Consider the following 14,348-nt stretch of genomic DNA (forward strand, 5'->3'; position numbering starts at 1 on the left):
AAAATTTAATACCTCTCTTATATAAATGGACAGATCATCGAGACAGAAAATGAATAATGCTACAGTGGTATTAAATGACACAACAGGCCAAATGGACTTAATAGGTATCTACAGGCCATTCCATCCCCAAAAGCAGAATATACATTATTTCAAGTGCACATGGAACATTCTCCAGGATAGATCACATGCTAGGCCACAAAACAAGTCTTAACATATTTAAGAGGATAAAAATTATATGAAGTATTTTCTCTGACCACATTGGTATGGAACTGGAAATCAATTACAGGGAGAAAAATGGGAAAAGCAAAGACACATGGAGACTAAACAATAGGCTACTAAAAAAGTTGGGTCAATGAAGAAATCAAGTACCTTGTAAAATATACAGAGGAAATCTGAAAATACCTTGAGACAAATGGCAATGAAAGCATAACTTTTCAAAATCTATGAAATGCAGCAAAAGCAATTCGAAGAGGGAAGTTTATAGCAATACAGGCTTACCGCAAGAAACAACAAAAAGTCTCAAATAAACAACCTAATCTTCTATCTAAAGGAATTAGAAAAGAACAAACACAAAGTCAGCAGAAGGAAGGAAATAATAAAGATCAGAGAGGAAATAAATAAAATACCGTAAAAAAAATAGAAAAGATCAATGAAACAAAGAGCTGGTTCTTTGAAAAGAAAAATAAAACTTATAAACCTTTAGCCAGGCTCATCAAGAAGAAAAGAGAGAAGCCTGTAATGAACAAAATAAGAAATGAAAGAGAAGAAATAACTGATACCACAGAGATACAAAAATCATAAGAGAATACTGTGAACATTTATATGCCAACAAATTCAGCAACTTAGAAAAAATGGGCAAATTTCTAGAAACCGTCCAAGACTGAATCAGGAAGAGATAGACAATCTGACCAGACTGATCACTAGTAGTGAAATGGAATTTGTAAAAAAAACAAACAAAAAGCTCCCAGAAAACAAAAGTCTAGGAATGGAAGGCTTTATAGGAGAATTAAATCTGCATTACTACCACATCCTACAAGGATACTCTACCGACACTGGCTTCGTTTTTGTTTCTTAAACAAGCTATGCTTTTGTTCCAATTTATAAAATAGCACTAAACAGTTTTCCAAAATGGTTGTGGCAATTTACTTGCCAGCAGTAATGACTGGTAGTCTGGGGAGTGTTTAAGAGTTCTTCTAATTGTCAGTCTTTTTTAGTCAATTTGGTGGGTGGATAGTTGTATCTTATTGTGGTCTTAGTCTGCATTGACCAGGTATCTGGTGAAGTACAGCAAAATGTCTTACATGTATACAGAATATTTGAATACTTCCTTGCTCAAATCTCTTGATCATCACATTTCTTAATCATTATCTCTTAGGTTACCTATCTTTTTAGAATTATTTGCAGGAATGTGTGTGTGTGTGTGTATACATACACACACACACACACACACACACACACACAGCTTAAATAAGCTCCTTGTTGGTGATTATGCTTATATGTTTCACTCAGTAATGTGCTTTGATGAATGAAAATTTTTAATTTTATTATAATACAGTTTATCAATACTTCACTTTGTGGATAATGCTTTTTGTTCCATGTTCTAAACTCTGATTTCGCTGCAACTTTAAGTGATATTAAAAAGGTATTTTATCAATTAAAGCCACAATTATGCCACATAACAAGCCAATACAAAATTCAGGTATTTATGACAATCTGTTCTGGCTCAGGTATATGCAGGTTGGCTGCGAGTCGGCTGATATAGGCTGGGCTCGGATGGATTTGCTCTAAGCTAAAGCTAGATCCATGTCCGCTTCATGTACACTTTGAACTAGTGGGCTAGCCATAGTTTTTGTTTGTTTGTTTGTTTTTGCTGATGACAGCAGGCAAGTATATTTCAAGCACATGCTTGTTTCATACCTGCTAACATCCCATTGGCCAAATCGGGCTACACGGCTGAGTCCAAAGTCAAGAAGCTGGGATGTACTCTCTAACACTGAGAGAAGCAAGTTCAAAGTCACATGACAAGGATAATGGATAAGAGATGGGGTGATACCTCGGGAACAACAATGCAACCTACCACAGGCAATCTCCTGTACTAACTTCTGCAAGCCTTCTTGTTTTGATTCCACGTTTAGATCTTGGGGTGGGCAGAATGCCCCCCCTCAAAGACATCCACCAGGAACATCACCAGGAACCTGTGATATGTTAACTGACACGGCAAAGAGAACCCTGCAGCTATGATTACGTTAAGGGTCCTTTTTTTAAAAAAATTTTTTTTGTGGTACACGGGCCTCTCACTGTTGTGGCCTCTCCCATTGCGGAGCACAGGCTCCGGACGCGCAGGCTCAGCGGCCATGCCTCACGGGCCCAGACGCTCCGCGGCATGTGGGATCTTCCCGGACCGGGGCACGAACCCGTGTCCCCTGCATCGGCAGGTGGACTCTCAACTACTGCGCCACCAGGGAAGCCCAAGTTAAGGGTCTTGAGATGGGTAGATTATCCTGGATTATTCAGGGAAGACCCATATGATCACAGTGTCCTTTCTAAAGGAAAAGAGAGTCGAGAGAGTCAGAGAAGGAGTTATGACAACAGAAGGAAAGCTGGAGTAATTTGGAGCCAGGCAGCCCCTAGAAACTGGAAGATGCAAGAAAACAGATTTTCTCCTGGAGCCTCCAGAAGGAATGCAGCCCTGCTGACCCATTTTGCACTTCTGACCTCTAGATACATGAGTTAATAAATTTGCATTAAGTCTTAAATTTATGGTAATTTGTCATAACAGCAATAGGAAACTAATACAGAAATGTAATTTACCTGGAATTTATTTCAATAACATTACACTTTTTAAATAAATTCTTCACCTGTCGGTATACGCGTGCATATATATATGCATGTAGAAGTCTTGCAAATCTTGTGTTAGATTTATTCTTTTGTTTTTTACATTTTTGGATGCTGTTGTAAATAAGTTTTAATTTTAATACTTACTACTATATAAGGAAATATATATATTTTTTGTACACTGACTGCATAATGCAGTCTTGCTATAAAGCACGGGTTGAGCTCAGCTGGTCTTTATAAAACGCATGTTCATTTTTAGATCTGCCTGGAGCATGATGGTAAATTCAATAAAATTGGTCAATTCTAGAGAATATAGTAGTAACTAGAGATAACTGATGTTTCATACATGGGTCTGTGAGTCTTGGGGGCCAGGACCTACAGGTCTGTCGGCATTGCTTAGTAACAGTAGTTCGATTTACCATTTGCCCCTGGTTTTGGTAGAGCCTTGGGGAGTTTCTGCAGTTCAGCCTGGTTTTAAAGTGAGGTGTGCTTACTCAGCCTCCTCTCAGAGACCCACCATGAGATAACTGTGGACTCCCTGCGACTAAGGTTCTTTGCATGCAGCCAGTGGTGGTGTGAGGCTCAGAGACGTGTGTCCCATACGACTCAGCAGAGGCAGGACACAGAGCCCTGTACTTGAGATCTCTGGACTTGCTGTGATGATCAACTGAACCCTATGAGTCCTTTTAACATTTGAACAATCACGGTAATTACTGTGTAATTAACATATTTGCTAAACTCACTTAAAATCTTAATAATCTACATGCCAATTCTTTGTACACATTTTTATTGTAAGTGATTATAGTTTTATTTTTTCCTTTCTAAATTTCATATACTTTATTTTTCTTGCTTTATTATATGGTCTATGAGGCCAGATCGATGTTCAATAGAAGTGGTGACATCAGGCATCCCTACCTTACATATAATCTCAGAGGACAAATGTCTGCAAGTTAACAATAAAGTATGACTGCTGTAAGTTTTGTGAAGATCCTTTATCATATTGAGAAAATTCTCTTGTGTTCTTATATGGTTATTTTTAAAAATCATAAATGGATATATAATTGTTACAAATTTATATTCTATATTTATTGAGATACTAATCTGATTTGTCTATCTTACTCTGTTAATGCAGTAAATTAGATTAAAACAGCTTTACATTCCTGAAATAAATATAAATTTGTTGAGATTATAATCATTTTTATGTATGGCTGGATTTGGTTTGTTAGAATTTTGTTGGAATATTACATCTACATTTATGAGTAAGATTGGCTTATAAATTGGCCTAAAATTTTCCACAATAGATAGATGTCCATAACTAAAGTTTGGCCCCAAATGCTTGGCTGGCTCTGAATTTTCTTCTCAAAGATATTGGCTATAATTCTTCATTGTTTTTCACAGCTCTCTCAAGCCTTTGAAAATGCTGTCTTTGATATTTTACAGGTTTTGTGCGTGCTCTTAGTTGACTATTATGCCTGTGGACTATGACTATTAGTCCATCATTACTAAAAGTAAACTTTCTTCCTTTAATATTTTCAGTGTATTATATTTTTTTCACAGAATTCTTACACATATCTTATTGTCAAGTCTGTATTTAAACAAAATATTTGTATTACTATTATTCTAGAATCTCACCATTATATTTCCTAAAAGTATTTATATTTTTACATTTTTTTTCTGGCCAATTTTCTGAGCTCTCTTGTAATTGTAACAATTCTTTAATTAAATTTCATGAATAATTTTGCTCTGTGTTTCAAATATGTCTATACTTTTTTCCATGCTTTATTGAACTTGCAAGAAAATTCAGAACAAGGTTAAATGAAAAAGCTAAATGACATTACTCACGTTTTGATTCTGCTTTTAATGGGGGTGCTTCCAAGGTTTTACCATTAATTACAATGCTGGTTCTTGATTTATGATAGATATTTTATAATGATACAAATGTATCTTATAAACCCTAGCTAGTAATTTTTTTTCAAAAATTAAGTGAGCAATACCTTATATTTTATTTTGTTTTCTATGGCATGCCTTCTTATTACCAATGGAGATTATTACACGGATTTTCTTATTCAGTAGATTGTGCGTGTGTATTCCATTTCTCACAATTAACTAAAGTTGTGTATTGATAAAGCTGAACAAGACTGAAGGGAACTTCATGTGTTACCTTATTTAAGCATTTAGAATCCGTTTCAAGGACCAAATACTTGGAAATTCAAGGACTACCTTAAAATTGCAAATGTTGACTATTTACTTTTAATTTAAAAATCGTAAGATTATGTGTCTATAATAAGGTTGTTTTATTTTGCATTCTGTAAATATGATAAAAAGAAAAACCTTGGATATATTACTAAAATGTCTGTCAAACCAAACTCTGTGTTTAAAAAATAATCCTAAAGAAAGATTTATTTTAGAAGGTGTTCAACTGAATTTCAGTGTGTTCCAGGCAAATAAAAGTGTCTACAATGAATTTAAGGGATAAAACACCCTTTAGGGTCAAATCTCAAATTCTTACCTATTCAAGAAAACAAAAATTCCCTACATAAAGAATATGGCTAGTCCTTGATGTTTTATCTAGCATCTGGAGGAAAAAAAAAACAACAATTCTCATAACAAATGTTTCTTTTTTTTTTTTTTTTTTTTTTTTTTGTGGTACGCGGGCCTCTCACTGTTGTGGCCTCTCCCGTTGCGGAGCACAGCCTCCGGACGCGCAGGCTCAGCGGCCATGGCTCACGGGCCCAGCCGCTCCGCGGCATGTGGGATCCTCCCGGACCGGGGCACGAACCCGTGTCCCCTGCATCGGCAGGCAGCCTCTCAACCACTGCGCCACCAGGGAAGCCCACAAATGTTTCTTTAATGGAATAATATTGATCATAAAATATTTCCATCTAGTGATATAAAGAAGTACACTTTAAATTCAGGTAAACTGTGTTAAATAATATCAGTACCTTTAAAAAGCTCATACACAGTCTCAAATAAAATGATCATTCTAAGCCTAGGACTCCCTGTGGTTCACAGTTGTAGATGTGAATCCTCTAGGACCAAAGACCTAATAACAAACTATTTCTCTCCCCAACCCGATACTAACTGTATAAGAAAAAGAAACCAGGTTCAATGCACATGCACCTTTGAAAAAGAACAGAAAGGGAGATCGCAAAAGTCACGTCTACAGGGACTGGGAAATCCCACTGAGCGAAGGCTGTGAATGCTCCCTCTGTTTTGAACTCTTTCTTTCACATTTCTGTTTGCAAACCAACCAATGTACCCCTGAGCTCAGGTCACGTCATGTCAAACAGAACCAACTGGGGCCAACACACAAAGGCTCAGATCCTTACAGTATGTCTCTCTTCCCAATTAACCACATGTTACCGAGTATTTCACCTGTGCATAGCAAACACTGTCCTCATCCTGCTGCTAGTACCGGCTTCCTCAGAACCCACACCCTTACCAATGAGCTAACGCTTCTCCCACACCCTCCTTTTTAAACTAAAAGAAACAATTTTCTGGGGGGGTATAGTAGTCATATATTGGTACTTGTTCGGACTTCTACAGGAAACGAGAAATCACTTTAGGAGTTTCAGGCAAAAACGATACTTAATACAGACTATCAATTGTATATAAAGCCTCTGGAAATAATGCAAACTTGGAGAGCACCCAAGCCCGTAAGCGGCAGGAGAATGCCCCGGAGGTGTTTATAAAAACTCACATCCGTAGCTGAAGCTCTCGCGGCTACCTGCAAATACTGAGTAGACACTATGCTTCTGCTTCTTTTCTGCCTTCTGGGTCTGGCACAAGCCCTTTGCTTTGGTGGAACTGGAACCAGATCACTGTGGTAAGTGTGGTTGAAAATGTAGGAAAGCACCGAGAGCAGCAATGGGGTTAATTTCCAGCAGAAGGTATAAGGCAAAAGTTCTAGGCATGAGGGATCAGAATAATTTTGGACTTCTTAAAAGTAACACTGGAGGTAAAAGATAACACTAATTATGACAACAGAGCTAACACAAATGGAAGATCCTATGTATTTCAAGTACAGATTCTTACATATTCTAACTTACTTCACTGAGCATTCTCTTCAGAATTAGTTTGCATTGAGAACATTGAGGAAAAATACCCAGAACATAAATTTTACCATTTTAACTATTTTTAAGTGTAAAGTTCAGTAATGTTAATTATATCCACATTGTTGTACAACCAATCTCCAGAACTTTTTTTTTTATCTGGCAAAACTGACTCTATACTCATAAGTAACTTCCCATTTTTATCTCCTCCCAGCCTCTGGCAACCAACATTCTTTCTCTTTTGACTGTTGTAGACCTCATGTAAGTAGAATCACACAGTATTTGACTTCTTGTGACTGTCCTGTTTCACTTAGCATAATGCCCTCAAGGTTCATCCATGTTGAAGCAGGTGACAAGATTTTTTTAAGACCAGCTGATACTCCATTGTATGTACATACCACAATTTTTTTAATCCATTTTTCTGTCAATGGGTGTTACATCTACTTCTTGGCTATTGTGAATAATGTTGCTATTGACATGAATGTACAAATATCTCTTCAAGATCCTACTTCCAATTCTTTTGGATATTATTTAGAGGTGGAATTGCTGTATCATGTAATTCTAGTTTTGATTATTTGATGCACAGAATTTTTTAATTTGATGTAATCCAACTTATTGATTTTTACTTTTACTACCTGTGCTTTTGGTGTCGTAATCCAAGAATTACTGTCAAATCCAAACTCATGAAGCTTTTCCCATAGATTTTCTTTTAAGAGTTTAATAGCTTTAAGTCTTACATTTCAGGCTTTGATACATTTTGAGTTAATTTTTGTATATGGTCTAAGGTAAGGGTCCAATGTCATTCTTTTGCACATGGATATCCAGTTTCCCCAAAACCATTTGTTGTAAAGAGTCCTTTCTCCATTGAAAAGTCTTGGCACCTGTGTCAAAACTCATTTGATCATGTATGTAAGAATTTATTTCTGGGCTCTCTTTTCTATTCCATTGGCCTATATGTCTGTCTTTACGCTGCTCACATACTGTTTTGATTACTACAGCTTTGTAATAAGTTTTGAAGTCAGCAAGTGTGAGACTTCCAAACTCATTCTTCTTTTCAAAACTGTTTGTATCTTCCAGGTCAGACTTTTTTTTTTTTAAACACAGAATTTTACTATCAATCAATCAAAGGTAAGCACAGAACAAAGATATTTTTAGATGAAACTTCAAAAATTTACTTCTCATGGGCTCATTCTCAAGAAGATACAAGAAGAGTTAACTTACCAAAATATGGGGGTAAACCCAAAAGGATAGGACAGGATTCAGGAAACAGCTGATGTAATAGAGGACAGAGGTCAAAGTGAATTCCCAGAGCAGTGATGAAGGGGAGACCCAGGATGATAGAGAAGGTTTAGAGAATAATCAGATCAAGTTGGAATAGGATGAGAAGAAGCCCCAGTAAGGAAAAAAAACTAGAACAAATAAACCATCATACAGGATAGACACGCTGAAGTTGTTTTGATGGGCAATTTAAAGTTATTAGAAAGGGGATGTGAAGACTTAGCCAGAAAGGCAAAGACACCTACACAGATGAGAAAACAAAAGAGGTCCTTGTTAAGTCTAGGTCAAACACAAAGTGTCACTAGACAGGAAATGTGATCTTATTAAGCCATTTGGCTCAATGTAAACAATTTAAATAACTATAATGATGAAAAAATTTGTGATTTAAAAAAAAAAAACTAGAAAATGAAAAGATGGGAAGATCGCACATATGAGAGAGAAAATTCTCACCTGCAACAATAGGAAGTTAATAAATGATAATATAAATCAATGAATTTGGGACTTCCCCTGGTGATCTAGTGGGTAGGACTCTGTGCTCCCAATGCAGGGGGCCTGGGTTCTATCCTTGGTCAAGGAACTAGATCCCGCATGCATGCCGCAACTAAGAGTTCGCACACTGCCCCTAAAGATCCTGCATGCTGCAACTAAGACCCGGCGCAGCCATACATACATACATACATACATGAATAAATAAAAAGCAATATTTACTGGCTATTTTAAAAATATGAGATAAACTGCAGCAGAAATAGAGAATGTTACCTCTAGAAAATTGAGAAAGGGAGAAAGTGGTATTGAGTTCTGTTTTAATATTATAAATTTATTACCAATTTAATATTTTAATTAGGTACATGTATCCCATTTGCAATTAGAAAAGCTTAAAATATTCTAGATTTGCCTTTCTATATTTAAACATGTTAAAAATTAACTGATAGGGGGCTTCCCTGGTGGCGCAGTGGTTGAGAGTCCGCCTGCCGATGCAGGGGACACGGGTTTGTGCCCCGGTCCGGGAAGATCCCACATGCCGCCGAGCGGCTGCGCCCGTGAGCCATGGCCGCTGAGCCTGCGCGTCCGGAGGCTGTGCTCCACAACGGGAGAGGCCACAACAGTGAGAGGGCAGCGTACCCCCCCCCAAAAAAAATTAACTGATAGACTGATAAAAGAAGCATGTGAAAGTCAGGTTTAACAAATGTGCTACATTCAAGGGTAGAATTCCATTTTTCCACATTCAGAAAATAATACAGTTTACCAAAGAAACAAACCAAACACCACTCTGACTTTGCTCTAGGCAGGTGCAGCCATACAGAGCAAACATGAATATTTGTCAGGGTGGAAAATCATGCAACAGAGACTTGGCCAAATTAGTTGTTCGTCATGTTACTATGGGACAAAAAACAATTCTCAATTTTTGATGTTCCATTTCCCCCTGCAATGCTGAATTATGTGAAAGCAAGTGGTCTTAATTTGTTGATGCCAGATTATCCCATTGTTTATATGTTTTTAATTTATTGGTTGTTATCATTTTCTCTCATGTTCAGGAAAAAAAGATCACGTAAAACCATTCTTGGGGCTGCCAAATATTACTAGGCTTGAACTTGTTTCCAAAGCAACAGACTCATTATCAAGACAGCTCCTGGGCACATGGAACAGAGCTTCAGCCCACTAAATGGAATCCTGTAGGCAGGATTTCACACAAACTTCCACTGCTGCAGAATATTTGTGTTTCTTTGGCCACATGTTACTTTTAGTCCTTAGGGTCCATGTATCCATATTCTTCTTCCATCATTTATATTTCTCACTGAGAATAATATTTGTCTTTTTTTAGTTTGTGTAAATGCTCTGAAATTAATTTAAGCAACAATATGGTCAAAAATAAAAGTAACGTAAACCCACACCCATCCATCCTTTCACATCCATTGTTATTTAGTCTTCTGAAAGGTCTTACTAATGTTCAGTCTATTCGTTGCCCAGTTGCTCTATCTAAACAGCCTCATTTTAAATTTCTAAATCCATATTAAGGGCAAAAAGAATTTTAAATGTAGTAAATGGTTAAGCTCAAAAATCTAAGAAACTTTATCAAATTCTTAAGGGGTGGGAGAGTCCTCAATCTCAATTCCTACAACATAAAACAAGTAATAACCACAATTTATTGAGCACTATGTGCCATAAGCTATTACATAAGTTATTTTATAATCACAAGAATACAGATTATTCCATTTTAAGGTACATTAAATTTAAATTTAGTAAAGTAAAGAAACTTGCCCAAGTTCAGCTCTTAGTGATGGCACTGGAATTTGAACCTCATCTCTGACTGACTACAAAGGCACAGTCTTAGTCTTAACCTTTACACTTACAGACCTATATCATATCACTCTTATTTGAACTCAAGAAACAATTATTACTGGCACAACAATTATAAGCACAATAAATGAAGATACGCACAGAGCCTTTATCTCAGCTACTGTTGGATAAGGACTGATTTTATTCTGGACCAAATGCATCGTCAAGAACCAAGGCCCATCTTAGAATCATACGTTGAAGATTATTATGCTAAGCTAAATCAATCATTTGAATTAATTAATTTTTCATTAATAATTTAATGTCTCTCTTGCCTGAAATGGTCCCCTTTTATTGAATAATCCAGTATTAAAGGAGGAACCACATCTAAGGCATCTATAAATTAATTAGGAGACTTTTTTTTAGTGTGGTATACTTGATTTACCATATTATATGTTTCAGGTGTACAACAGAGTGATTCACAATTTTTAAAAACTGTAGTCCATTTAAAGTTACTATAAAATATTGGCTTTATTCCCTGTGCTGTACAGTATATCCTTGTAGCTTATTTATTTTATTTAGCATTTTTTGAGGCAATGCTACCATCTGGAGATGGTGTGGACGAAGGAAGATATCAATATTAATATGCTGACCTAGTGATGTTTTGCAATACAGAAGTAGATACCTTCAGTATGAATTTTAGAACACAACTATAACATGGAAGAGAAGATTTATACATTAACTAAACGTTGTCTAAGTGCCTGGTACGTGACACGAACTTGTCTAGAAGTTGGATATAACACAATGAAAACTATGACATAAAAATCCTGTCCTGTGGAAAATATATTCTGTTGGGGTTTAGACGGCCAATAAACAAGGGAGTGAAACATATATCAGATGACTACAAGTGCCAAGAAGAAAAATAAAATAGGCGAGGAGATAAAGAATGTGAGTTCATTTCAATTTCTCTTAGAATCATCAGGAAAGACCACACTGAGAATGTAATCATCTGAGTGAAGACCTCAACTAGTTAAAGGTGTGTGCCACTGGGGAAAGAGCAAACCAGGCAGAAAAACCAGTTAGTGGAAAGACCCTGAAAGGGGGCATATCTGGTGTGTTCAAGAAAAGGCAAGGAGACCATCATTTGGGGGCAAAGGGAAAAAAAAATAGAGTGATTGAAGAAGCAGTCAAAATTATAACAAGGGAGCAAAACATAAAGGAACATAAAGTCACAGAAAGCATTTTCATATCAGTATAGATGAGTCAGGAACTCATCAAAAGGTTTTGGGTCAACTAATAATGCCATCTGACTTCTTTTTCCCTAACAGGACGACTTTGGATGATGTATCGAGAACAGACTGTAGGGGAAAGAAGCAAAGCAGGAAACCAGATATGAAGGTGTTGTAATAAACAGGATAAAAGAAGACACCTGCTCCAGAGACGGTGTTTGTGGAGAAGGTGGTGACAAGAGGTTGGATTCTGGATATATTTTAAAGGTTGAACTAAGAGTATGTACTATTGAATTGCATTTGTGCAATAGGAAAATAAAGAAACTATGGATGATTTCAAGGATTATTTTGTTTTGTTGCCTGTTCTTCCTTAACATCTGGAAATATGATGTTATTGAATGAGAAGGTACGGGATTGCAGGAAAAACACATTGGGAGGGAGGGTTAAGGTGAAGATCAGCAGCTCAGTTTTAAACAATCTAAGTTGGAGGTCCCTCAATGGATATCCAATGAGGTGTCCAGTAGATAGTTAAATACATAATCTGAAGCCCAGGGAAAAGGTCCAGTCTAGGGAATTAAATAAGGCAGCCATCAGCATATAGATGTCATTTAAAGTCATCAGGCTAGATGACTAGATTACCAAAGTTAACTACAAAGAAAGGAAAAAAAAGAAAAGAAAAAGAGGTCTATGGATTGCTTTACAAATTAATTTTAAGGATAAGAGATGAAGAACAAAACAGCAAAGATCCTGAGACTTAATAGGAAGTGGGAAGAAAATCTGACGTCTGCGGTGCTAGAAGCCAATTTTTTAAAATGTCTCAGTACTTCCCTGGTGGCACAGTGGTTAAGAATCAGCCTGCCAATGCAAGGGACACGGGTTTGAGCCCTAGTCCGGGAAGATCCCACGTGCCGCAGAGCAACTAGGCCGGGCACCACAACTACTGAGCCTGTGCTCTAGAGCCCACGAGCCACAGCTACTGAGCCCATGTGCCACAACTACTGAGCCTGTGTGCTACAACTGCTGAAGCCCACGCGCCTAGAGCCTGTGCTCCGCAACAAGAGAAGCCACTGCAATGAGAAGCCCGCACACGGCAACGAAGAGTAGCCCCCATTCACCACAACTAGAGAAAGCCCGTGCACAGCAACGAAGACCCAACTCAGCCAAAAATAAATAAATAAATAAATTTATGAAAAAATAAAAGAACTGTTTCAAAGAGAAGCAGTCCAATTGCCTCCGTGTTGCTGATCAGTCAATATGAGTGCTAATCACTAGACTGAACAATTCGGAGGCCATTCCCAAATGTGATAAGAGATGCTTTGATACAGTAGTAAAGATAAGATTTCTGGTTGGTTCATGAGAGAATGCACAGATAGCAGACAGGGGCAGTGAATATAAATAACCCTTTGAAGAATTTTTCTAAAAAGGAGAATCGAAAATTAGTGTAGTCGTTTGGGAAGGTGGCATCAGGGGAAAGGTGAAACAACAGCATGCTTATAGCCTGATGGGAATGCTGAGAAGAGAAGTACAGATTGAAAACTCAGGAGAGGCGACAGGAGACTTGCTGGAGAGATGTCTTCCAGGAGATGAGAAAGTACGGGGCTAAAGGAATAATTAGAATGGCTGCTCTTCAATTAGAACATAGTTCACGGGTGGCATCAGGCAAAACCAGAACATATGGATAAGTGACAGGTATAGGTGGTGGAGCATCTGTGTCTGTGGAAGTTCAGAGCAGATGTGTAAATGGTTGATGGCTGTGGAGATGGAAACCTGTGTATATGTTTCTGCTGATTGCTTCTATATTCTCAGTCATGTATACAACAAGGCCATCATCATTTGAGATTTGGAAGTTTTGAGAAAACAATAAAAAACATGAAGGATCCTTTTAGGAGAGTGGTAAAGCACATGGAGAAGATTATAGAAGTTAATAAATTACGAATCAAAAAATCAAGAGGGAGACCATTTAGAATGATGTTAAGTTTTCCTGTACCCGTGTTTAAACCCACAGTAGTAGCACCATTTAGGAAGAATGATGGATGTAAACATGGCTGGTATTTTGCTAGTTAATAAAGAGAAAGGAAAAGAAAGGAATTAAAGGTGTAATCAAGTTAAATTATATTACAGTTAAAGAAGACACAAGTGGTTATGGGATACCGACACCACGACAGCTATAAACTGTCGGTATCAGTAGGTCAGATAATAATTGGAATATGAATAGGGATTAAATTAGAAAGATAGAAGATACTAGTCAATTAATGATATGCTTTAAATTGGAATTCTAGAGGAACTGAAGCCTTGATAATGGCCTAGTGCATGCTCTCCGGAGGAGTGCAGAGGTATGGTGGGGCTCAGGTATATTGAAGGAGAGGTAGTCAAGGAACTGAAAGCCCAGAGTATTTGGAAGAATCATCCACACAGATGTTAAAACCAGCAAGAATTATGATGTATGTGGTGATTGAGAAAGCGTTAGTCTGTTCAGAGCTAAAATCTTCAAAGCAAAAAGGGGGGTGACCCAGCATTTCTTAGATAGAGAATGGATGGTGGGTTTCATTGACAGATGACATGAACTCAATGTTTTTAGTGAAAAGGGGTGGAGAATGATCTGGGTTTAGCACTGAAAAGCAAGAAAATCACTTATGCTGCTACTTTCATACCGTAAGAGGTATGGAAGGAAAGCATCTAC

At 37.3% G+C, this 14,348-nt stretch overlaps 1 protein-coding gene across 1 annotated transcript in view; it reads right to left on the reverse strand.

The window, feature by feature from the left end:
• GALNTL6 (polypeptide N-acetylgalactosaminyltransferase like 6) overlaps positions 1-14,348 on the reverse strand; it is a 1,149,397-nt gene that overhangs the window by 702,069 nt on the left and 432,980 nt on the right. The window lies entirely within an intron of this gene.

Source organism: Lagenorhynchus albirostris, chromosome 7 (assembly GCF_949774975.1).
Source record: "Lagenorhynchus albirostris chromosome 7, mLagAlb1.1, whole genome shotgun sequence".
NCBI lineage: Eukaryota > Metazoa > Chordata > Mammalia > Artiodactyla > Delphinidae > Lagenorhynchus > Lagenorhynchus albirostris.